Source organism: Chiloscyllium punctatum, chromosome 8, assembly GCF_047496795.1.
Source record: "Chiloscyllium punctatum isolate Juve2018m chromosome 8, sChiPun1.3, whole genome shotgun sequence".
NCBI classification, from domain to species: Eukaryota; Metazoa; Chordata; class Chondrichthyes; order Orectolobiformes; family Hemiscylliidae; genus Chiloscyllium; species Chiloscyllium punctatum.
The window spans coordinates 39859822-39883182 of NC_092746.1; the positions used below are offsets into that span (position 1 = coordinate 39859822).

The window sequence follows — 23361 nt, forward strand, 5'->3', positions numbered from 1 at the left end:
TTAGGGGTTTGGTGATTGAAGGATCTTCTCCCATTATCCCCCCCACCCAAGAGCATTCTTCTCCCACATTCCTTACTAGTTCTTCATCAGGTTGTAATAACCCCTATCTGGGTCATAATATCTCCCCCACCCTGGTCCTGATCAATTCCGCACCTCCAGTCCCAATTAACCAACCCTGTCCCCAAATTCCGATCTTCCCACACACTCCAATGAAACCATGCATGTGCGGAAAATGAAGATATGACTGAATCTGTTCAATAAATTTAATTTCCTAGTGCAAGGTAAGCATCTGTCCAGAGCATACTTTTCTTGCTCCTATGTGTCAGCAAATGCAGCCTTTTATTTGCTGTGCATAGAGGAAAATTGGAATGTGGATTAGAGGATGCTAAAAAGTATGAAGATCATCACTTCTATATGCTTTAGAGTTTAGCATCAGTCTAATATCCGATGCAGATCTCTCCTTGCATTACTCAAATAAAACAGTCATGAAAACCTATATACAGTCTTGAGCAGTTAATTATTTAAAACCGAGACAACACTGCTGTCCCAACATTACACACTGCTTCCTCCAGTTTACAGCTTAGCAATGCCAACTGCCCATCAAAGACAAAGTAGTCACTGGATGACCCCTCTCCCAATCACCCACAGTAACCCATGTCCTCCAATATACCTCTTACCCTTACGTCTCAAGTTACTTTTTAATCACAATTATTGGCCTCTCTGCATCCCAGCATGCTGCTGCCAATTCCACGATTGACTTCCCCGAATTCTCTACTACTGCAGTGGGGCTTGATTACCCACCTTGACTTTCAGTGAATAAACCTATGGTGGGCGACCTCACTGACAGCCCCGATAGTTGACTGACCACACTTCTGTGTTTTGATTGCAGCTAATGTTATTACTGGGCATGTCAGACGTCAGCCTGAAATCTGGTTTCAGAACTCATACTTTTTGGTTTTAACAGATAGTCTCTCCTTAAAACATGAGCATGCAATGTTGGAGATTTCTTTTTCACATGAAAACAGAAGTTTGTTATTTGAAAATTTTGAAGATTAAAATAAAGACTTTGAAATGCAGGGTAAAAATATAATCATGTTCATTCCAAAAGCATCTCTTTATAGTACTCATAGCTGAGAGAATTCCCTTTCTCCATTACCACTACAAAGCTTAACTTAACTTCAACTCCTAATCCTGAGAATCTGATAACTTCTGCCTGAAGCCTTTATACAAGTTACAATTCCTGTGCTTTAAATAACCCTGTCAGGGTTTTAATCAAATACTTTCTGGTCTGAAACTTTTACTGATCTCTTTACACTGAGGTAACCTATTGCTAATATTTCTAAATGATCTGTTTTCTTTCCCAGGAGTATCTGGATAATACATCAAACTTCATCCAAGAATCCTACTGAACTGCCAAACTGAAATTAGAAAGTATTTTTCCTTGGTTTGTAAAATTCTTCCAATTTAAACACCAACCTCTTACTCCACAGGAAGTCTTTCCCTCACATTCTTTTAAAATAAATCACTATGACTATAGAAACAATTGTAACTTAATCATTAAACTCCTTCAAACACACAGGAAACACATATGCCACACACCTTACAGCATACCTGACTGATATTTGTGCAACTGATTTACTTCAAATTTCCTGACTGGTTGCACTGGATCTGCAGGAGTCACCAAGCCCAGCCTCTTGACCAACTTGGAAGGACAGTCCTTACTGATGACTGATTGATCTTTGTGCAGCTCCCCAACTGACTTAGCACTAATTAATTACCTGACTAGTTCCATTGGCCCTCTAAGACTGGTTGTGGCCTTCACCCCAGATAATGATATGGAATATTTTAACCTATTTAGAGATATTATGACATTGTAGACAACTACTACCAGTGTCTACCTTTTTATTTCTTGCCTTGACATGGATTCTGTGTCTTCCAATCCAAGATTATTTCTTGCTATCATTCTTATTTGATACAGTGGGCACAATGCCACCCACACCCTTTTCTTACTGCCTGTCCTTTCAAAGGTTTCATTCCGCAGAAGTTCTAAGCTTTGATTCTGTAACATTGTTTCTGTATCGGCTATAAGATCATACCTGTTCATCTGTATTTATGCCATTAAGTCATATTCTTTTCTGAATACCATGCAGATTCAAGTGGAGAGCCATTAGTTTAGCCCTTTTACTACATTTGCCCCATTTGACCCTTTTTTTTAATGTTTGTGTGCTCTGTCCCTTTATGTCTCTGGTATCATTATCCAAATGTCTGTCCTGTAATCCTGCCATATCTTTTTGCTTTATGAGCTACATTTCCCCGCTCCTAAATCAATCACCTCTGCTCCCAGTTGGTTTCAAGCCCTATCTATACCCCTAGATTTTCAGTTTGCCAGGACATTGGTCCCAGCGTGGTCGAAGTGAAGCTCATCCACCCAGAACAGCTCCTTTCTACTCCAGTACTGGTGTCAGTGTGACTCACTAACTAAAACCCATTCACACTAATCTTTATGGTAATGGCGTGAAGGTAATGTATACAAATCAACTTCTCATAATTTATTAAGGAGAATATTGTCTAATTGCTAAAATGGTGAGTTGAACTTTTGGGATTTGTTTCCCTCAGTGTCAGGTAATTTTTCTGATCTTGCGATATTTTCCAGCTGACTTATCACCAAAATTGTTCACCATCTGAAAAACTTTTACTCCGATAATTCTCTCAGCATGTCAGGGTTGTTAGACACAAATGCCTCTGGGGTAGCCTGACCAAACCTATCAGGATCCATTATCAAGCAGGCTTTTTCCACCCCAACTGTAAAACCTGGGACAACACAAAAACATAGTTGGTGGGGGTGGGGGGTGGAAATGAAAGGAAATTTAATGGTATAGGTGATATCAGACTATATAAAATACAAAATTTCTATGAATTTGATTGGTTTTATACTACAGGGGGTGCCCGATTTACGAATGTCCGGCTTAGGAATGCTCAAACTTATGAAAGTGATCCCATGCTGGGTGTAATTTTAAAGATCTAACATATGAACATTTTCTTAACTTATGAATAGCTTTTTAAATATTTTCCTTCATTTTTTTCCCACTTACATACAAATCTTGTGAAAGGTATTGGTTCACAACCCAAGGACTGACTGTACATCTGTTTGTTTGAGTTTCTGTAAAGCCTCAAATGTGGCTGTGTTAAAGATGGCTTGGCTTTCCTACTAAAAACGAGAGAACAAGAAAAAAATAAAAGTACTAAAGATCCTTTATTGATTGCTTCTCACCACGTGGTGGGAGACCCCAGCAATCCCAAGTGTGTGCTTACACAATACGCAATGCTGCAAGTGCTCCCCTTTGTGCTTACACAAACCAAAGCTATTTATACCTTTTTGTTTAAGACTGTGGCAGTTTAATGTGCAACTGCCCCCAATTCAGTTACTGCTGGGACATGTTGGGACAAACCTTTGGTCACATGCACTCATTCTCTTGCTGTTCTTTGTTTCTTTATTTTCTTTGTTTACACTTGGCCGTGTCCAAGCTAACCACACCCTGCCTCGACACCATTTTGTTTAACATATCAACTATATCCATTTCAAGCAAGCTAAAAAGTATCCTAAAATGTATCATTCTTACAGCTGTGCCAGCATACTGCCTAACTTCATGTCCATACGGGATATATCATGGATCAATGCTAAGATCCTGCTGCAGCATGAGGAAGCAAGATGAGTAAGGTGTACAGGGCATGGGTTCTGCTGACACCATTGACTCCCATACTCACGTATTCTTTCCCTGGCCTCTGTCTCCAAAAACATTGGTGTGAATGAAGTGATTAGCAATATCTGGGGCAAGGAGGTGTACAACACACAGTGAGGACATGCCTCAGAATCAACGGGGTTAGGGAACCTGCAGGTCTGTATCTTGTACAGTTTATAAGTCTGTGTATTGTCGCTATCCTCTAAAAGGCCTCACTTGTTGGGTCTCCACTATTGCCATCCATACTTTAGTGTCTTCCACTTATAAGTACAGTTTCTCCCATTCACAGTTGTTATTCCCCCAGCGTACCTCCTGCAATTCCTACTAATTGGTTCCCAGGTCTCCTTCTCATAGCAGCAGCCCCCTTGACCCCAGTAACTCCCAATTCCACTTTCCTCTAAGTTTCTCAAACCTGAAATAACAGACATCAACTAAATGGATATGATTTTAAGTGTAATTACAACAATTCAAGGACTCCAAGAATTATTTAAACTACATATTCCTTATCTTCCTGTGAAACAACCTACTCTCCCCTTGTTAATCTTATACATTTGTTTGTATTTTTGATGTCACTTTTTATTAGTTTTCTCATGGTTAGGAAGCAATAAAATTCCAGTTGCTGTCCTCAAGAAAACTTTATAATTGGCTTCTTAATTTTGACTACTGTTTCATATTAGTTGAAGTGTGATATGGCTTTATGTTAAGAAGACTTTTACAATGTATTTTGCGACTGACCATTGTTTAAAATAGGGAAACAGATTCACCCCTCCTGACCTGGTTGTAACACACTGGTCATGTGGCAATTAATCATATGGCAATTAATCATGTGAGATGCGTGCAAATATTGTTGCATGCCCTTATTGTGTGTTTAGGTATCACCATGCTTTGGACAAAGATTTGACTTTCTGTTTTATAACAAGATAAATTACATAATTTATCAATCAAATCAAAATATTAAAGTCAAAAAAAACAAAAGACAGGTAATCTATAAAGTTATTTATTTGCTACTTTTATAGTATTGACTATAGTGTAAAACACAAGTAAATTCCATTCTGAAGAAGGTTCACCCGACCCAAAACACTAACTCTGATTTCTCTCCACAGCTGCTGCCAGACCAGCTGAGCTTTTCAGCAATTTCTATTTTTGCTTCTGATTTAAAGCATCTGCAGTTCTTTCAGTTGCACAAAAGCATTATTTATGTAAGTAATTTCTAACTAAAGCTTTTGCACAATCTTGAACTTTTTAAACAATATATTACAAGTTATAAAACTAATACATTAAAACTGAAACCAAGCATTATTCATTGGATTGATTTCCATACTCCTGAGAGGCAATCCTAAGGCTTTGTTGCTTAATTCCCATAATAAAATGTAATATGCATTCTTCAGCCAAAATTAATTCTTACTTCTCCCAGTTTGTACATCTTTTCTTTCGGCCGCTGTTTCTTTTTATTATTTCTTCGTGCAATTTAAATTGCTCTCTGTCCCTCTGTTGGTTTGTATGTGTGTCTCCTCACCTCATGTCATTTTTGAAATTTTCTATTTTATATATTATTTATCCTCTTGGAATTTATTTTACTGGGTCTCATGCCATCACCACACAACTGGTAATTAAGAAGCATGTTTTGCATAAAAGGAAGACCTCATTCTAAAATTTTCTGTACTGTGCCATTTTGAGCGTAAATGTCTTTCTTTTTGCCTGTTCTCAACTTGATCAAAATGATGCACCAAATCTTTAGTATATGTGAATTTGCTAATGGAAATAACTTGTTCTTTTTGAGGAAGATAATATTCCTTCAAAATTATGCAGAAATTATTCAATAACATTTTCACATCCAGGCCTCTTTACACCTTTATTCTACAATAAATGGATATCGTTTTTATTTCATTTATAATTTAGAACATTTACAAGCACTTTTTATTCATGCATTATCTGCAAGTAATGCACATTACAACAAATGTTTAGTTGACCTTAAAATATCATGTCGAGTTATTTATTAAGTTGTTACCCACACACTGAAGTAGTTCAAAATTTCACTTTTTGTTACTACCTAATTCTATGCACAGTCCCAATCTTTTTGTTTTCATTGGCTGAGATGCATATATAAAATCCTAAATGTTCAGAAGAAATTATGCACAGAGAACAATCATCTTGCTTTTTGAAAAATATGTTTAAATATTTTCTGCAAAACTGTAATTATTTTCAACAGTTATTTATTTTCAAATATTTTTTTCATAACTGCATAGGTGTTGCTGCACAGTGGATAACACCCCTTCCTCTGAATGAGAAGCTGTAGGTTAAAGTCTTGCACCAGCACTTAATGGCCAAGGAAGCTGTATTTATAATGCAGTCAAATCAATTCCACCATAGAAAATCTCAAATAGCTTCCTTCTTCAAAAACTGCAATTTCCTTCCCACGTGATCGCCAATGCTCTCCAATGCATCTCCTCCACTTTCCACACCTCTACCCTTGAACCCCACCCTTCCCAATGTAACAAGGACAGAAACCCCCTCGTCCTCACCTTCCAACCCACCAACTTCCATATACATCACATCATCTTCCGCCACCTACAAACAGACCCCACTACTAGGGATATATTTCCTTCCCTAACCTCATCAGTATTCCAGAGAGACTCTGGAATTCCTCTTTGACTCCCTTGTCAGATCACCTCCAACTCCCAGCACTCCCCAATCCCAGCACCTTCTCCTGCCACTGATAGAAATGCAAAACCTGCATCCACACCTCCCCCTAAGGCCCCAAAGGATCCTTCCGCATCCAATAGAAATTTACCTGTACCTCCACAAATGTCATCTACTGTTTCCATTGCACCCAATGTGGTCACCTCTACCTCGGGGAGACAGGATGACAACTTGCAGATTGTTTCAGAGAACATCTCTGGGACACCCGCACCAACCAATCCCACCGCCCCATGGCTGAACACTTCAACTTCCCCTCCCACAGCACCAAGGACACAGAGATCCTGGGTCTCCTCCATCACCAAACCCTAACTACCTGATGCCTGGAGGAAGAATGCCTCTTCTTCCGCCTTGAGACCCTGCAAACACACTGAATTAATTTGGATTTTACCAGTTTCCACATTTCTCCTCTCCCCACCTTATCCCAGTCCCAAGCCTCCAACTCAGCACTGCCCTGTTGACCTGTCCATCATCTTTCCCATCTATCTGTTCCACCCTCCTCTCCGACCTGTCACCTTCTCCCCCACCTTCATCTACCTATCACATCCCCAACTACCTTCCCCAGCCACACACCCCCATTTATCAGTCAACCCCCCAGCCCATAAGCCTCATTCCTGATGAGGACTTGGGCCCAAAAATTTGATTCTCCTGCTCTTTGGATGCTGCTTGACCAGCTGTGCTTTTCCAGCACCACACTTTTGATGTGTATCGACATATGCCAATGATACAAACATAAGAGAAATTTCTGGTCAACCAAGTGATGAAAAGAAAGTTGGAACTCTCTACTGTCATTATCCGTGGCTGCAGATTGCAACATCTGTGTCAAAGTTCATATTGCCACAACAACTGAGATTCCTTGAGTGAAGCATAACTATTACCAACTATTTCATATGTATGACTCATAAAGTATGAAGACACTTTCAAAACTCAGAATTAGATCAGATAATGTGCATCAACTGGAAGTGTGAATTTGACATTTGTAATTACGCCATCATGCAAAAGAAGTGAAAGTGTAGTACTTGTTCTGTTGCTGATGTCTTATGCGTTAACAATGCACCCAATAACCTATAAACTTATTATCAGTTTGCTGTACATAAGGAAAAAGAAATCACTAATTCAAGTGGTCTTAAACACAATAAGCAACTACCACATAAAATAATAGGATTGGGCCACCTTCCTCTTTGTTCATATTAACATAGAAAATAGGGACAGGAGTAGAACATTGAGCCCTTGGACCCTGTTCCACCATTCATTCTGATCATAGGTGATCATCCAACACAGTAGCGTGTTCCTACTTATCCCACATTTTAGCCTGAAATACTATACCTTAATTCCTTTTGTAATTGTACATTGTTTTAGCCTCGAATGCTTTCTGTAGTGCAAATTCCACAGGCTCATCATTCTGTGGATGAAGACATTTTTTCTCATCTCAATTCTCAGTGGTTTATTTTGTATTCTTAGACCCCAGAGAACCCCAACTGGGAACATTCTTCCGACCCTATCTAGACCTGTTAGAAGTTCAAGGTTTCAATGAAGTCCCCCTCATTCTTCTGAACTCCATGAAATATAATCCTAACTAATTCGACCTCTCCTCATACGTCAGTCCTGCCATCTCGGTTCAAATCAGAGAGACATGCAGAAGGAAGGGAACTTACGGTATTCAAACTTTTAACTTGATAAGTTGTGTTATATAGTTCAGAACTGATAAACACGTAAATATTGCACCAGCGTCACTGAAAGATGTCTCAAAGTAGCATTGGTGAGTCTTGAGACTTGGTGCAATTGGCACAAGACAACATCAACTGTGGTGAGTGTCATTTGCATGCCTTGAATTATTGAATAATTGGATGTTTTACTTTGTGGAACCAATGTTGAGTCCAAGATATTGTTGCTAGTCTGGCGATCTTTTATGTTTATTCACTGGTGAAACATGGCTGTTGCTGGCTTGGCCAGCAATTTTTGCCCAATCCCAAAATCTCTTGCAGTAAGTCCTTGGGAATGAAGGCTGGAGTTGAATCATGCAATGCTGATAGACAAGGCCATACATATGATAAGGCCTCCATGTGATTCTTGGCATTGAAGCTAAAGTAAAGTATACTTTATAAAGTAATAAAAACCTTTATTACTGCTGGGTTTTTGATGGGATTGTTTATTTACCTGCACTCCATCAAGGTATGGTGATCCGAATGTCTCCTCATAGGTACATCACAATGGTTATCAAAGATTGACTGTGGATTTTTGAATTCCGTTATCTAATTTTAATACCTAAAATGATCTAAATGTACTGAAATGATCTAAAATAGAAAAAAAGCATTTACTTAAAATGGCCACAGCAGTTACTTGACCACACAGGTTAGCCAAACTTCATGAAACTTACATAAAATGGATAAAGCTATTGCTACAGCCAGGTGACTGGGGTATTTCATTGTCTTCTTTATTTAAACCTTTTTCAGTCAGTCACACTAAATGACCTCCCAGTTGTTTGCCTTTCAACAAAACACCTTGCTCTCAGGCTAACATTTCTGTACTGAGCTTGCTGCAATGTTCCAATGATGTACAACATAAGCCTGAGGAACAGCACCTCATTTTCTGCTTAGGCACTTTACAGCCTCAATGTCTTGACACTGGATTTTGACTGCATATTTCTGTTATGAATTTTTCTTACATTCTGCAACCACTACTCTCTTCACCCAATCCCCACAGCTTAGTCTTGTTTGTGTTTTGTGTATTTTGCTCTGCATAGAGGGGACCCCATTCTCTCCCTTTTCACACTTTACATTCATTTTACATCTCTTTTTTTCTCTCTTTCACTAACACGAACAAGCCCTTTGTCTTTTGCACTGGGCCTTTACACCATCTGCTCTCTTGCTGCTCATTTGCCTCCTTCAAAAGAATATTTTTTTAAAAAGACTCATTTCAGACCTTAAACAGACTGTTTCTCTCACTACAAATGCTGCCCAACCTGCTGAGTTTCTCCAGCAGTCTCAAAAATATATTTGGTATATATTTTTACTTTTATTTTAGCACATAGCTAACAGGCTTCAATTAAACTTAGTTAATCAGAAAGAAAGCCAATCTCAAAGTTTACTTTGATGAAAGAGAGTTGTCTTTTATGAAACCTATTAAACCTGAGAAAAATTAGAAAACGTGAGATGTGATAAATGCACACAAGTTAATAAACTTAAAATTAAGAGGGGGCAGATAGGAGAGTGTCCATGTAGATGAGAAGGTACAAAGATTAAAGTTTTTTTTCAAGCCCTTGAATTACACGAATTTAGACTTCAGTCCTAATGGTTTAGTTGTCCTATTTCCTCAGAGTGGCAGATAACTTGACTTATCAAAAGTAATGGATTTTCCAAGTTGCATTGTTCAGAAAGTTATTTATTAACCAAAAGATACAGATCTGTAATTTCAGTGACAGATTTCAAAGTTCTTTCACAGCAATGTTAATTTTAATTCAGCCTGACCTTTGTTTACTGCTGACTTCATGAGCTTAGTCAGGTGATCATAGCAACCATTTTAGTTCAAAGTTCAATCTTTTAAAAAACATTTTTCGGCCATGAAATGTCACAAGTGTTAAAATCAAATGAAGTTCAACTGATCTTGGAGGAACCTGTTTGGGAGAGGTCACAGCACAGAAGATGATAAGTGAATAGTTTTAAGTGCAGCCATGCTATAAATCTACAATGGTGAGTGGTGTGGGCTCTTTCTTGATTATATGTTTTATTGAGATATGTCTCAAATTAAACTTAAAAATATAAGCCATAGGTATTAAGTTAGCCTGGAACAGTGTTTTGTAGAGGAATGGAACGGTACTATTTTCTGGGTTTGTAGATTGGAAGAAGCAAAAATGGCCCTTAGTGGAGTGATTATGCTCTCCTTGTCTGATGTGGGAGTTTAGGGAGAGTTTATGTGTTACTGAAGTTTATATCTGCAATAAATGCCGCTAGTTGCAAATCCTATCAGATTAGAACGAATCGATTGGAGAGAGAGAAACAATGAGGAACCTACAAGAACAAGGGTGTCTGATGGATGGGAGTTATACGAGGGGAGAAAAGTCACAGATACAGTCACATAGTGGGTTAACTCAAGGAAAGGTAGGAGAGGAAGACAGGTAGTACAGCAGTCTTCTGTGTCTATCCCCATGTCAAACAAGTATGCTGTTTTGGAAAATGTTGGGGGGGGGGGGGGGGAGGGAGGAGCGGGGTGTTGATTGTCAGGGCAATGTCGCAAGAACAGCCAATTTTCTGGTATTGACACTGTCTCTAATGCAATGAGCGGGTACATCGGGTTCCAAGAGATTGATTTATATTAGGGGACTCTCTAGTCCGAGACACAGACGTTTCTGTGGCCAGCAGCAAAAAATCAGAATGGTGTGTTGCCTCCCTGGTGCCAGGATCAAAGATGTCTCAAAGGGGGTGCAGAATGTTCTAAAGCAGGGGAGGGCCCAGCATGAGGTCATTGTCCACATTGGAACCAACAACATAGGAAGGGAAAAGGATGAGATTCTGAAGGGAGAATATAGAGAGTTAGGCAGGAATTTACAAAGGAGACTGACGAGAGTAGTAATATCTGGATTAATTCTGGTGCTCGAGCTAGTGAGGGTAGGAATAGGAGGATAGAGCAGTTGAGTGCATGGCTGAGGAGCTGGTATATGGGAGAATGATTCACATTTTTGGATCATTAGAATCTCTTCTGGGGTAGAAGTGACCTGTACAAGAAGGATGTATTGCACCTAAATTGGAAGGGGACTAATATACTGGCAGGGGGATTTGCTAGAGCTGCTTAGGAGGATTTAAACTAGTAAGGTGGGGGTGTGAGACCCCAGGAGGTAGTGAGGAAAGTGATCAATCTGTGACTGGTACAGTTGAGAAAAGAAGCAAGTCAAATAGTCAGGGCAGGGACAAAGCAGAGAACAAGGTAGGACTGAGAAATTAAACTGCATTTATTTCAATGCAAGAGGCCTAACAGGGAAGGCAGATGAACTCAGGGCATGGTTAGGAACATGGGACTGAGGTATCATAGCAATTATAGAAATGTGGCTCAGGGATGGACAGGACTGGCAGCTGAATGTTCCAGGATACAAATGATACAGGAAGGACAGAAAGGGAGGCAGGAAAGGAGGGGGAGTGGCATTTTTGATATGGGATAATGTTACAGTTGTACTAAGGGAGGTTATTCCTGGAAATACATCCAGGGAAATTATTTGGTGGAACTGAGAAATAAGAAAAGGATGATCACCTTATTGGGATTGTATTATAGACCTCTGAATAGTCAGCAGGAAATTGAGAAACAAATTTGTAAGGAGATCTCAGCTATCTGTAAGAATAATAGGGTGGTTATGGTAGGGGATTTTAACTTTCCAAACATAGACTGGGACTGTCATAGTGTTAAGGGTTTAGATGGAGAGGAATTTGTTAGTGTGTACAAGAAAAGTTCTGATTCAGTATGTGGATGTACCTGCTAGAGAAGGTGTAAGACTTGACCTATTCTTGGGAAATAAGGTAGGGCAGGTGACTGAAGCACTTTGGGGCCAGCGACCATGATTCTATTAGTTCTAAAATAGTGATGGAAAAGGATAGACCAGACCTAAAAGTTGAAGTTCTAAATTGGAGAAAGGCCAATTTTGACGGTATTAGGCAAGAACTTTCAAAAGCTGATTGGGGCCATATATTCGCAGGTAAAGGGACAACTGGAAAATGGGAAGCCTTCAGAAATGAGATAACGAGAGTCCACAGACAGTATATTCCTATTAGAATGAAAGGAAAGGCTGGTAGTTGTAGGCAATGCTGGATGACTAGAGAAATTGAGGGTTTGGTTGAGAAGAAGAAGGAAGCATGTGAGAGGTATAGACAGGATAGATTGAGTGAATGCTTAGAAGAGTATAAAGGCAGTAGGAGTATACTTAAGAGGGAAATCAGGAAGGCAAAAAGGGGACATGAGGTAGCTTTGGCAAATAGAGTTAAGGAGAATCCAAAGGGCTTTTACAAATACACCAAGGACAAAAGGGTAACTAGGGAGAGATACCTCCCCTCAAAGATCAGCAAGTTGGCCTATGTGTGGACCCGCAGGAGATGGGGATCATACTAAACGATTATTTTGCATCAGTATTTACTGTGGAAAAGGACATGGAAGATATAGAATGTAGAGAACTAGATGGTGACATCTTGAAAAATGTCAGTATTACAGAGGAGGAAATGCTGGATGTCTTGAAATGCATAAAAATGGATAAATCCCCAGGACCTGATCAGGTGTATCCCAGAACTCTGTGGAAAGCTAAGGAAGTGATTGCTGGGCACCTTGCTGAGATATTTGTATCATCGATAGTCACAGGTGAGGTGCTGGAAGGCTGGAAGTTGACTAACGTGGGCCACTGTTTAAGAAGGGTGGTAAGGACAAGCCAGGGAACAACAGACCAGTGAGTCCAACGTCAGTGGTGGGCAAGTTGTTGGAGGGAATCCTGAGGGACAGTATGTACATGTATTTGGAAAGGCAAGGACTGATTAGGGATAGTCAACATGGCTTGTGTATGGGAAATCATGTTTCACGAACTTGATTGAGTATTTTGAAGAAGGAACAAAGAGGATTGATGAGGGCAGAGTGGTGGACATGATCTATATGAACTTCAATAAGTCGTTTAACAGGGTTCCCCATGGGAGACTGGTTAGCGAGGTTAGATCTCATGGAATACAGGGAGAACTAACCATTTGGATACAGAACTGGTTTGATGGTAGAAGACAGAGGGTGGTGGTGGAGGGTTGTTTTTCAGACTGGAGGCCTATGACCAGTGGAGTTCCACAAGGATCGGTGCTGGGTCTTCTACTTTTCGTCATTTATATAAATGATTTGGATGTGAGCATCAGGCGTATAGTTAGTAAGTTTGCAGTTGACACCAAAATTGGAGCTGTAGTGCACAACGAAGATTACAATGGGATTTTGATCAATGGGCGAATGGGCTGAGGAGTGGCAAATGGAGTTTAATTTAGATAAATGCGAGGTGCTGCATTTTGCGAAAGCAAACTTTAACAGGACGTATCCACTTAATGGAAAGGTTATAGGGAGTGTTGCTGAACAAAGAGACCTTGGAGTGCAGGGTAATTGTACCTTGAAAGTAGAGTCGCAGGTAGATAGGATAGTGAAGAAGGCATTGGTATGCTTTCCTTTATTGGGCAGAGTATTGAGTGTCGGAGTTGGGAGGTCATGTTGCAGCTGTACAGGACATTGGTTAGGCCAATTTTGGAGTATTGCATACAATTCTGGTCTCCTTCCTATTGAAGGATGTTATGAAACTTTAAAGGGTTTAGAAAAGATTTACAAGGATTTTGCCAGAGTTGAAGGATTTGAGCTATAAGGAGAGGTTGAATCGGCTGAGACTGTGTTCCCTGGAGCATCAGAGGCTGAAGAGTGACCTTATAGAAGTTTATAAAAGCATGAGGGGCATGGCTAGGATAAATAGACAAGGTATTTTCTCTGGGGTGTTGGAGTCCAGAACTAGAGAGTGTAGGTTTAGGGTGAGAGGGGAAAGATATAAAAGAGACCTAAGAGGCAACTTTTTCATGCAGAGGGTGCACGTGTGTGGAATGAGCTGCCAGAGGAAGTGGTGGAGGCTGGTACAATTGCAACATTAAAAAGGCATCTGGAATCGTATATGAATAGGAAGGGTTTGGAGGGATATGGCCGGGTGCTGGCAGGTGGGACTAGATTAGGTTGGGATATCTGGTCAGCATGGATGAGTTGGACCGAAGGGTCTGTTTTCATGCTGCACACCTCTATGACTCTAAGCTGAATATCTCATCTATATTTACAGTGACCATAATGCCATTTGAGCTGAAATTATTCTTTTCCCAAATGGAAACAAAACTAGTTAAATGAGTCAGAATTGTAAAAACTCTTATCTCTTAAGTTGTTTTTCACATATAGGAGGTGGCTGTCTCTGTGTCTGTTCATGCTGTAGCCCTTTGAAGGGTCTCACGTCTCTTGAAGTTTAAGCCCCCTCCCCAACAGAACAAAGTACTCACCCCACACACTCTTGGTGTGTTTGCAGCCATTTTCATCACCATTCATATATCCTAGAATTCCCACAGTGTTGAAGCAGGGCATTCAGTCCACTAAATCGACATCGGCCCTCAGAAGAGCATCCCACCCAACTTACACCAACCCTGTCATTCTGCATTTCCCTTGGCTATTCTACCTAGCCTAACATCTCAGGACACAATAGGCAGTTTACATGGCTAATCCACCTACCCTGTACATCTTCGGACCATGCGAAGAAACCAGAGTGCCCAGAGGAAACCCACTCAGACGCAGGGAGAATGTGCAAATTCTACACAGACAGTTAAAGTCACACAACACCAGGTTATAGTCCAACAGGTTTATTTGGAAGCACCAGCTTTCAGAGCCCTGCTCTTCCTTCAGGTGATTGTGGAGTAGTACTGTAAGACACAGGTTTCATAGCAAAAGATTACAGTGTCATGTAAGTAAAATGATATATTTAACAAACATCTTGATTATATGTTTTATTTAGATCAGACTCTTGATTATTGTTAAGTCTTTCATCTTTTAGAATGGGTTTCAGGTTTAGGTTCATTAATATGTAAATCCCAGAACTTCTTTTAAAGAAACATGGATTCTGGCTAATGCAAGATGGAGGATGGGAAAAAGAGTGTGGCTGTGAGAGCTGCTATGTTTTTGAGATATTATAGGCATTGGAGATTATTTCCTCAAATTTCAGGAGCAGCAATTACTGTTTTGTATGCTGTGACATTGTTTTGGAACTTTGGGGAAAAATGTCAAAATGGGACTTTTAAAAAGAATAAAAACAGACAAAAGCACTGAGCACATGGTCAGGAGGGAGAGAGAGAAAAAGATCTATACTGCTAACTGACACAGCAATGAATCTGCAGTTATTGCCTTTGCTGTTTGAGTTCATGTATCCCTGGACATCAGAGTGCGTCTAGAAAAAAATTAACAAATATCAAAATTCACATCTGATCTTGGAGGAACTTGTGTGGGAGAGCTAACAGCATAGGAACACACAAGTGCATAGTTTTTAATGTGTAACCTTACTATAAGTCTACAGTAGTGAATGGGGGGGGGGGGTCATCTTGATTATATGTTTTATTGAGATCAGACTCTTGATTAAATTTTCAAAATATAAACCATAATTATTAAGCTGGACTGGAGCATTGTTTTTTAGAGCAAAAAGCCGGTGCTGATTTCTGGGTCTGTAGATTGTGAAGGAGCAATAATAGCCTTGAGTAGAGTGATAAGCTTTTTCTGTTGGATGTGGGAGTTTAGGGAGAGTTGCCATGTTCATGATGATTATGTCTGCAATAAGTGTGTTTGGCTTTGAATCCTATCATATCACATGGATTCATTGGCGCAACAGTTAGAGACAATAAGTAATTTGCAAGAGCTGGGGGTGTGACGGATGGCAGTTATAGGAAGGGAGAAAAGCCATAGGTGGATTAACTCAAGGAATGGTAGGACGGATTGGCAGGTAGTGCAGGAATCTTCTGCGGTTAGCCCCATTTCAAACAAATATGCTGTTTTGGAATGTAGGGGCTGATGGATTCTCAGGGGAATGGAGCATGAACAGCTAAGTTTTTGGTATTGGGACAGGCTCAAATGCAATGAGGAGTATGTCGGGTTCCAAGTAATCAATTGTGATAGGAAATTCTCTTGTCAGAAGCACAAATGGATGTTTCTGCTGCAAGCAGTAAAAAATCAGAATGGTGTGTGGCCTCTCTGGTGGCAGGATCAAGGATGTTTCAGAGAGGATGCAGGATGTTCTCAAAGAGGGAGAGGGACCAGCAGGAGGTTATTGTACACATTGGAACCAACATGATAGGAAGGGAAAAGGATGAGATTCTGAATGGAGAATATAGAAAGTTAGTCCCGGAGAGAAGTAATATCTGGATTACCCCCAGTGCTTTGTGCTAGTGAGGGTTGGAATAGGAAGATAGAGCAGTTGAATGCATGGCTGATGAGCTGGTGTATGGGAGAAGGATTCACGTTTTTGGATCATTGGAATCTCTTCTGGGGTAGAAGTGACCTGTTCAAGAAGGATGGATTGCACCTGAATTGGAAGGGGAGTAATATACTGCCAGAGAGATTTGCTAGAGCTGCTTGGGGGAATTTAAATTAGTAAGGTGGCAGAAAATACTGAGGAAAGAGATCAATCTGAAACTGGTACAGTTGGGCACATGAACAAGTCACACAGATAGGGCAGGCAAGAACAAAGCAGAGAACGAGGTAGGATTGATAAATTAAACTGCATTTACTTCAATGCAAGAAGTCTAATATGGAAAACAGATGAACTCAGGGCATTGTTAGGAACATGGGACAGGGACATCATAGCAATGACAGAAACATGGCTTAGGGATGGACAGGATTGGCAGGATACAAATGCTACAGAATGAATAGAAAGGGTGGCAAGAGAGGAGAGAGAGTGGCATTTTTGATAAGGAATAGCATTATAGCTGTACTGAGGGAGGATATTCCCAGAAATATATCCAGGGAAGTTATTTGGGTGGAACTGAGAAATAAGAAAGGAATGATCACCTTCGTAGGATTGTATTATAGATCCCCTAATAGTCAGCGGTAAATTGAGAAACAAATTTATAAGGAGATTTCAGTTATCTGTCAGAATAATAGGGTGGTTTTGGTGGGGAATTTTAACTTTTCAAACATAGACTGGGACTGCCATAGTGTTAAGGGTTTAGGCGGAGAGGAATTTGCTAAGTGTGTACAAGAAAATTTTCTGATTCAGCATGTCGATGTGGCGACTAGGAAAGGTGCACAACATGACCTACTATTGGGGAAATAAGGCAGGGCAAGTGACTGAGATATCACTAGGGGAACACTCTGGGATCAGCGATCATAATTCTATTAGTTTTGCAATAGTAATGGAAAAGGGTAGAACAGATCTAAAAGTTGAAGTTCTAAATTGAAGGAAGGCTACTTTTGATGGCATTAGGCAAGAAATGAATGGGGGCAGATATTTGCAGGTAAAGGGATGGCTGGAAAATAGGAAGCTTTCAAAAATGAGATAACGAGAGTCCAGAGGCAGTATATTCCTGTTAGGCTGAAAGGAAAAGGTGTAGGGAATGCTGAATGACTAGAGAAATTGAGGTTTTGCTTAAGAAAAAGAAGGAAGCATATGCCAGGTGTAGACAGGATAGATCGAGTGAATCCTTAAAAGAGTATAAAGGCAGGAGGGGTATATGTAAGAGGGAAATCAGGAGAGCAAAAAGGAGACATGAGATAGCTTTGGCAAATAGAGTTAAGGAGAATCCAAAGGGTTTTTAGAAATACATTAAGGACAAAAGGGTAACCAGGGAGAGAATAGGGCCCCTCAAAGACCAGCAAAGGCCTTTGTGTGGAGCCACAGGAGATGGGGCAGATACTAAATGAGGATTTTGCATCAGTATTTATGTGAAAAAGGACATGGAAGATATAGACTGTAGGGAAATAGATGGTGACATCTTGAAAAATGTCCATATTACAGAGGAGGAAGTGCTGGATGTCTTGAAATGCATAGAAGTGGATAAATCTCCAGGACCTGATCAGGTGTATGCTCAAACTCTGTGGGCAGCGATTGCTGGGCCCCTTGCTGAGATATTTGTATCATTAATAATCACAGGTGAGGTGCCAGAAGACTGAAAGTTGGCTAACATAGTGCCACTATTTCAGAAAGGTGACAAGGAAATCCAGGGAGCTAGAGACCGGTGCGTCTGACATCAGTTACAGGCAAGTTGTTGGAGGGAATCCTGAGGGACAGAACTTACATGTATTTGGAAAGGCAAGGACTGATTAGGGATAATCAACATGGCTTTGTGAGTGGGAAATCATGTCTCACAAACTTGATTGAGTGTTTTGAAGAAGGAACAAAGAGGATTGATGAGGGCAGAATGGTAGATGTGGTCTACATGGACTTCAGTAAGGTGTTCAACAAGATTCCTCATGGGAGACTGGTTAGCAAGGTTAGATCTCATGAAATACAGGGAGAACTAGCCATTTGGATACCGAACTGGCTCAAAGGTAGAAGACAGAGGGTGGTGGTGGAGGGTTGTTTTTCAGACTGGAGGCCTGTGACCAGTGAGAGCCTCAAGGATTGGTGCTAGGTCCACTACTTTTCTTCATTTATATAAATGATTTGGATGTGAGCATAAGAGGTATAGTTAGTAAGTTTGCAAGATTGGAGGTGTTGTGGACAGCGAAGAAGGTTACTTCAGATTACAATGGGATTTTGATCAGATGGGTCAATGGGCTGAGAAGAGGCAGATGGAGTTTAATTTAGATAAATGTGACGTGCTGCATTTTGGGAAAGCAAATCTTAGCAGGACTTAAATACTTAATGATAAGGTCTTAGGGAGTGTTACTGAACAAAGAGATTTTGGAGTGCAGGTTCATAGCTCCTTGAAAGTAGAGTTGCAGGTAAATAGGATTGTGAAGAAGGCATTTGGTATGCTTTCCTTCATTAGTCAGAGCATTGAGTAATGGAGTTGGGAGGTTATCTTGCAGCTGTGGTTAGGCCTCTTTTGGAATATTGTGTGCAATTCTGGTCTCCTTCCTATCGGAAAGCTGTTGTGAAACTAGAAAAGATGCAGAAAAGTTTTACAAGGATGTTGCCAGGATGTTGGAGGATTTGAGCTATAAGGAGAGGCTGAGTATGCCGGTGCTGTTTTCCCTTGAGCGTCGGAAGCTGAGGGGTGACCTTATAGAGGTTTAGAAAATCATGAGGAGCATGGATAGGATAAATAGACATGGTCTTTTGCCTGGGGTAGGGGAGTCCAGAACTAGAGGGCATAGATTCAGGATGGGAGGGGAAAGATATAAAAGGGATCTAAGGGGCAAGTTTCTCACGCAAGCGTGGCATATGTATGGAATGAGCTGCCAGAGGAAGTGGAGGCTGGTACAATTACAAGATTTAAAAGGCATCTGAATGGGTATATGACTAGGAAGGGTTTGGAGGGATATCCCCAAATGCTGGCAAATGGGACTAGATTAAGTTAGGATGTCTGATTGGCATGGACGAGTTGGACCGAAGGGTCTGTTTCTGTGCTGTACATCTCCATGATTCTTGGACTAAGTTTTGAGATTTATATTTTAATGAACTGAAATCTGCAACCCATTCTAAAAGATGAAACACTTAACACAATTGAGGTTTGTGAAATATGTCATCTTACTTGCATGACACTGTAATCTTTTGCTATAGATTCTGTGTCTTATGGTCCCACTCCACAACCACCTGTAGAAAGAACAGGAGCTATCCGAAAGATTAGATTAGATTAGATTAGATTACTTACAGTGTGGAAACAGACCCTTCGGCCCAACAAGTCCACACCGACCCGCCGAAGCGCAACCCACCCATACTCCTACATCTACCCCTTACCTAACACTATGGGCAGTTTAGCATGGCCAATTCACCTGACCTGCACACCTTTGGACTGTGGGAGGAAACCGGAGCACCCGGAGGAAACCCACGCAGACACGGGGAGAACATGCAAACTCCACACAGTCAGTCGCCTGAGGCAGGAATTGAACCCGGGTCTCTGGCACTGTGAGGCAGCAGTGCTAACCACTGTGCCACCGTGCCGCCCAAAAGCTAGTGCATCCAAATAAATCTGTTGGACTATAATCTGGTGTTGTGTGATTTTTAACTTTGTCCAACCCAGTCCAACACCGGCACCTCCATATCACACAGACATGAGTCCAGAATCAAACCTGGGACCATGGTATTGTGAGACAGCAGGGCTAATCACACAGCCACCATGCTGCTCAAAAAAACTTTATGCACATAATGCACCACTGCATATATGTTATTTACTGCATTAAGAAGACAACAACTGTCAGTCTTCAAACAGGATGCTTGAGGCTCAGCCACCTCGTATTGGTGAACACCAAAATGTAAACATTCCCTTCTTTGTAGTCTTCCCTATCAACTCAATAGACTTTGAACTTTCCCAAGTAACCACCCAATCTATCCAACTCTTCACCTGTTCATGTTACCCCCCCCCCCACCTTAAACATTAAGAGAGCATGCACATAGCTTGGATGTGCACCCTGGTCCAATGCATAAGCTGGATATCTGTCCCTGTGTGTAAAGTATCCTTGTCAAAGCATGCAATGAAACATTTCAGTGTAATCCAAATTGTAGCATGCAAGTGCAGAGGCATTCTGTAAGTAGATTTTAGATATATCATAATGGCGCAGTGAGGCCGGTACATGTCAGATGACCAAGGTCCATGGATGTGGGCATATATGGTCGCTGGCCCTGAGATATGGTGCTTGGTGCCCAAGTTGAATATCTGAAGGAGTAAGTGGCAAGCCAGAATCACTGGGCATCTGTTTTGACTTTCTTGTGGGGAACTCTTAACATCTAGTTTCTATCCAGTAGGGGCAGAATATTAATTGGTGACATTAAGTAATAATATGTGATCATGAGCAATCATCCATGATAAGAGGCTTCTCACTATATAATAGTGAAAATCTTGTCTCAAATATTTGATTGGAAAATGGAACATTTTGTCTCATGTCAAATTGGGGCTCTCTGGACATCTCACCCAATTTTCCAAATATCGTGTCATAGTCCACATTGTTTAGTCGATTGCAAAGTTGTGCTCATTATCATCAATGGATACCCAGTGAACAATAAAATCTGAATGTACGTACTCGGCACATGGGATTTTCATAGTCAGATGCTTTGAAACTTGCAAAATCCAATGAGAAAATTGCAGATCTAACAAGGTTCAGGGGCCATCCATATAGTCAGCAAGGAACCAATAAACCAGGCAGCTTGATTTCTGAAGTGAAACATTTTCCACTTATTAAATGTCTTCTTAGTCTGTTACTACAGGAAGTGCATCTCTTTGATTTAGGCTCAGTTCCCAGGCAGTTGTCATGATGCGTTTTATATTTGAGAACTATAGTGCAGCACATTTGAAGACAATATCCAATTCTGTAAGTAGCTGCAAGGAAAATGAACAATATCCTTGAAGAAGTAGTTCCTGATGCCTGTTCGGTGGCCAAACACAAATGGGGAAAAGCACTATATCCAAAGCAATCTTCTAAAATAAATACACTGAGCAGACCATTGGCATCTTGAAGATGTGCTCCATTGCCTTGACTGGTCAGACAGAGCTCTTCAGTATGAATGTGCTAGGATATCTCGTACTGTTGTTGTTTGCTGCACAATGCACTATCTGGTAAATCAAAGAAATATCGGATGGATGCAGAGGAAGACCCGGAATACCCAAGTTCCTCAGAAAAATGGGAGGTTTACAAGATTCCATGTCATTGGATGCATTACATTGTCCCATAATACTTCAGAGCTTTCTGGCATTTGGAAACCCATCTTCATCTGGTGTGAAAGAGAAACTCTCCTTCGACAGGGTGTATGGGACCAGAAACACTGCAACTTCACTCAGAAGAGCATGGCTGTGGCAGTCCTCCATTCTCCGAAAGGTGCATTTCCCACTTCTGATTCTGTCTTCCCACCCTCCTCCTCATTCTCACTTGTGATGTGTGGTTGCCTAGTGCTCCTCATTTTAAGCTGGACTGAATCCCAGTGGAGATGAGTTCATCTGCACTAGTGGAAGGTACAAAAGACAGTGTAGGCTCTGCACCATCCCACCTTCTCCCCTTCTCCTGTCAACATCCTGCTGGCTCCACCTACCCTTCCCCCCCCCCTAAGGAGGTCAGTGAGAACAAAGCTGACATATTTTGTTCCCTCTCCACAACTGGTCTTATGGGAAACACACAAATATGAAAAGGGGAACTTGGGCTACTCAGCAAAACAAATTCTTTAGGTGATTGTGGTTGAATAACCAAAGTGTGCGCTGCGTAGTTGTATCCTTCATGCCCTTTACCTGAAAACTGCAATGTCAAATGACCTTGCTTTTTATGACATCCTTTCACTCCATTAACCATGGCCTGATGCGATGGTACCCTTTCATCTCCATCGCTGCCTTCCCTGTCGGTAGTAGAGTGTGGAGCCCTGGCGCTTTACCACCCAGCTATTTTCTTTGAATTATGTACTTTCTTTGACCACAGGATGAAGAAACAAAGATTCATGAGGAGCCTACCCTCCTGCAAATATTCCAGCACGGTGTCCACAAGAGATGTTCTGCTCCTCAGTGGTGTCCTCTGTGCAATTGCATACTGGAGGTTTGCTGAAGGTAATCCAACTGGCCACTCAATCTGACAAAGTTAAGAGTAATAGGTGCTCAGTCTGCTCAGCTCATTATATGGTGTTGTTTACGATCTATCACCCATGTGCTGTCTGCCACACACAATTAACTGACCTCATCAAATCATTGAAGTGCTTTCTGCACTGGATCCACATCCACTTAATGACTTCCAGCTGTTGACTGACATCACCACCTCCATCCATGTCCTCCTAGTTCCTCAGGAGGATTCCCAAACTTCAGAAACAGAACATCTCTCCTGCTGGACATTGCAATGGTTAAGGCCTCAAGGGAGACAACTGAAAATTATGAAGCCACTCAGTGATGCCTCTCAAGCCAGAGGTCCTTCCTGCTCAATCGCTTCAGTGAACAGCAAACCCAGTTCTTGCTACCATTCACATTTCTGAAGAGCCCATTTTCCTAAGTCCTGCCTTCAGGCTATTGTCAGTACTGCTAATTAATCATGAAGTCACACTTTAGACACTTTACATTGAGCTTTGATGCTGAATCAAAACAGAGCCATCAAGTTCCTGTATTGAAAATCCAGCCCAGGCATGGATTATTAAACAGTCAGTAAGGCTTGGAAGTAAAAAACAAAGCTAGCAAACTGGAATTCTGCAAAGAGGTAAAAACTTATCAAAATGATGAATGCACTAAGCACTTCTTTGTTGTCATCAAGTAGTTAGCTTGATATATTGGTTGTTAGCAAAACACTTACCATGTTGTGTGAATCA

General features: G+C 40.9%; 1 long non-coding RNA gene across 6 annotated transcripts in view; it reads left to right on the forward strand.

Moving 5' to 3' along the window:
* The window catches only part of LOC140480486 (uncharacterized), a 67219-nt gene that overhangs the window by 14216 nt on the left and 29642 nt on the right, over positions 1-23361 (forward strand). For 3 of the 6 annotated variants that reach the window (XR_011961309.1, XR_011961311.1, XR_011961310.1), the window contains exons 4-6: positions 1365-1444; positions 4844-4939; positions 22494-22618. This is a non-coding gene — a long non-coding RNA (uncharacterized lncRNA). Of the gene's footprint in view, positions 1-1364; positions 1445-4843; positions 4940-5986; positions 8472-22493; positions 22619-23361 lie in introns of those variants that run through there. The other 3 variants (XR_011961307.1, XR_011961312.1, XR_011961313.1) reach the window with 2 other exon arrangements.